Source organism: Cherax quadricarinatus, chromosome 37, assembly GCF_038502225.1.
Source record: "Cherax quadricarinatus isolate ZL_2023a chromosome 37, ASM3850222v1, whole genome shotgun sequence".
In the NCBI taxonomy this organism is placed as follows: Eukaryota; Metazoa; Arthropoda; class Malacostraca; order Decapoda; family Parastacidae; genus Cherax; species Cherax quadricarinatus.
In genome coordinates this window covers 12,538,214-12,542,134 of record NC_091328.1, presented here as the reverse complement: position 1 = coordinate 12,542,134, position 3,921 = coordinate 12,538,214, and positions in this window count along the sequence as shown.

Below are 3,921 nucleotides of genomic sequence, written 5' to 3'. Positions count from 1 at the left end.
GAATGCTGGTGAAAGGAAGTAAATATGAGTGATAGTGAATGGTAGTGAAGATAAGTGATAGTGAAGTGTGGTGAACTTGTCACTTCTCACAACAATCAAACCTAAAAGGAAGTCTTTACATTCCCCACAAGAACAAAATCCAGCATATAAACCAGCCAGTGCGGCTTGGTTTATTTTTCACAAGTCTCTGGTCTTGACGGAGGAATTACTTCAGCTAAAAAATAAATCTTGGGAGATTTACCTTAGGTAGGAATAATTCTTGGTTTTTACCTGGGTGAGAACTCTGAACGCTACGGCGGGGAAAAAATTTGATTTCTTCTTCCGGAGAATTTATTCTTGCGTTTTCCGCAAGGGGTTAGATCCGTTGTCTTGACTGAACGAACCCGGCTATCGAAGTCTGGCTGTTAAGACCTAGTAAACTACGTTTCAAGACCAGGTGAGTACACCGGACAAGACTTAGTGAATCCGGCCGTCAGTCCCGCGAGTTTCCAGACATCGACATCCACACATTCCAGCCTCTTACAAGCGTCCAGCCAATGACACAGCTTCAGTCCGTTGAATTTCCCTGTCAACACTCTTCGAGCAACCGTAATGATCCCTTAAGAACAATTTTGAGACTCATAATCCATTGAAATTCTTCACCAGAAACCCACACATAGGAGTGGAGCCTTTTTACGACGTTTTGGTCCTTCCAAGATGGACCGAAACGTCGTCATAAGGTTCCTCTTTTAAGTGGGGGTTTTAGGTGAATTGTTCCAACCATCAAATTGGGTAAGTTTAGTTTTATAAAGGATACAGGAAAGTATTGGTAAACGTAAATAAAGTTATTGCGAAAGATGTTGAAAATAAAGAGCAAATACTGAAGACTGGAATAAGTCGTTGAGAGTTTCCTGAGGTGCTGGAAAGTCGAAATGGAAGAGGATGCTGGAAGACAGCGCTTGAAGGTGCTGTTGGAAAGTAATAATAGTAGTGCTGTGTGCTGGAAAAAAGGTGCAACAATATGATGGTGCTGGAAGTTTATGCTGGAAGGCGGAGCTAGAGATAAGGTAGTGCTGGAAGCTTGTTATGGAAGGTTAGTGCTGGAAATATGGTAGTGCTGGAGCCTTATGCTGGAAGGCGTGCTGCAAATTTGGTAGTACTGGAAACCTATGATGGAAAGCGTTACTAGAAATATGACGGTCTCGAAAGCTTATGGTGTAAAGCGATGCTGCTAGAAATGTGGTGGCGCTGGAAGCTTACCCTGGAAGGCGGTGCTGGAATGCTATTACATCTAGAGGAACGCTTGAATCCTCGGGAGAAATTTAGTGCAGGCGGCTTTATCTCCGGCCTTCACCAGCACGGCTTCAGTAACTGAGTTCCATGCACGAGGAAGCACGAAGAATGGAAAGGCTGGAACACCACAAAGTCAAAAGGGAAACGGAGAAAGAGAAACGGGGTTGGTACAGAGAAAGCAAGAGGAGGCACATACAAGAAATGAAATCTGAGACTACACACTGAACTAGAATTTGATAAATAAATTGCTCTCAGTAGTGCAGTTATGTAATAGTAGTAGTAGCAATAGTAGTATAGTAATAATAATAATAATAATAATAATATTAGTAATAGTAATTTTATAAGTTCTGAAATCTTAATAGGCGAAATGATTCAGACTGTCACTGGGAACCAGAAGAGTACACTGCCTCCGTCCGTTCAACACTACACATTAATGTTATACCTTTGGCCTAGAGCCCGTGCTTTTGCTCGCTATGACCGTAGTTGACGGTTTACCATCTCTCTCTCTCTCTCTCTCTCTCTCTCTCTCTCTCTCTCTCTCTCTCTCTCTCTCTCTCTCTCTCTCTCTCTCTCTCTCTCTCTCTCTCTCTCTCTCTAGTATCGTATATTGTAAAAGATTCCACTCAATCACTTTCATCGTCTACTTTCCTCATTCCTTCTTCTACCTCCTTTACCCTTTTACTACTCGTCTTCCTTTATCCTCAAGCTCCATTTTTCTCTATTCCACCTATTGTGTTTATGTTATATTCCTAGACACCACTGTTCATCCCTCACACAATTTTCTAACAGATCTTCATATAAGCTGCCACTAAATGATAATTAACTAACTTGTCTATTTTAGGAAGTCTATAGATTATGAGGCTTCCATCTACCTGGATGCTTCAAGAAGACTATCTACCTGGATATTTCAAGAAGTCTATCTACCTGGATATTTCAAGAAGTCTATCTACCTGGATATTTCAAGAAGACTATCTACCTGGATATTTCAAGAAGTCTATCTACCTGGATATTTCAAGAAGACTATCTACCTGGATATTTCAAGAAGACTATCTACCTGGATATTTCAAGAAGTCTATCTACCTGGATATTTCAAGAAGACTATCTACCTGGATATTTCAAGAAGTCTGTCTATCTGGATACTTCAAGAAGACTATCTACCTGGATATTTCAAGAAGTCTATCTACCTGGATATTTCAAGAAGACTATCTACCTGGATATTTCAAGAAGACTATCTACCTGGATACTTCAAGAAGTCTATCTACCTGGATATTTCAAGAAGACTATCTACCTGGATATTTCAAGAAGTCTATCTACCTGGATATTTCAAGAAGACTATCTACCTGGATATTTCAAGGAGTCTGTCTATCTGAATATTTCAAGAAGACTATCTACCTGGATACTTCAAGAAGTCTATCTACCTGGATATTTCAAGAAGACTATCTACCTGGATATTTCAAGAAGACTATCTACCTGGATACTTCAATAAGTTTATCTACCTGGATATTTCAAGAAGACTATCTACCTGGATACTTCAAGAAGACTATCTACCTGGATATTTCAAGAAGACTATCTACCTGGATACTTCAAGAAGTTTATCTACCTGGATATTTCAAGAAGACTATCTACCTGGATATTTCAAGAAGACTATCTACCTGGATACTTCAAGAAGACTATCTACCTGGATATTTCAAGAAGACTATCTACCTGGATATTTCAAGAAGACTATCTACCTGGATACTTCAAGAAGTTTATCTACATGGATATTTCAAGAAGACTATCTACCTGGATATTTCAAGAAGACTATCTACCTCGATATTTCAAGAAGACTATCTACATGGATATTTCAAGAAGACTATCTTCCTGGATATTTCAAGAAGACTATCTACCTGGATATTTCAAGAAGACTATCTACCTGGATATTTCAAGAAGACTATCTACCTGGATATTTCAAGAAGACTATCTACCTGGATATTTCAAGAAGTTTATCTACCTGGATATTTCAAGAAGACTACCTGGATATTTCAAGAAGACTATCTACCTGGATATTTCAAGAAGACTATCTACCTGGATATTTCAAGAAGACTACCTGGATATTTCAAGAAGACTATCTACCTGGATATTTCAAGAAGACTATCTACCTGGATATTTCAAGAAGTTTATCTACCTGGATACTTCAAGAAGACTATCTACCTGGATATTTCAAGAAGACTATCTACCTGGATATTTCAAGAAGACTATCTACCTGGATATTTCAAGAAGACTATCTACCTGGATATTTCAAGAAGTTTATCTACCTGGTTACTTCAAGAAGACTATCTACCTGGATACTTCAAGAAGTTTATCTACCTGGATATTTCAAGAAGACTATCTACCTGGATATTTCAAGAAGACTATCTACCTGGATATTTCAAGAAGACTATCTACCTGGATATTTCAAGAAGACTATCTACCTGGATATTTCAAGAAGACTATCTACCTGGATATTTCAAGAAGTCTATCTACCTGGATATTTCAAGAAGACTATCTACCTGGATACTTCAAGAAGACTATCTACCTGGATATTTCAAGAAGACTATCTACCTGGATATTTCAAGAAGACTATCTACCTGGATATTTCAAGAAGACTATCTACCTGGATATTTCAAGAAG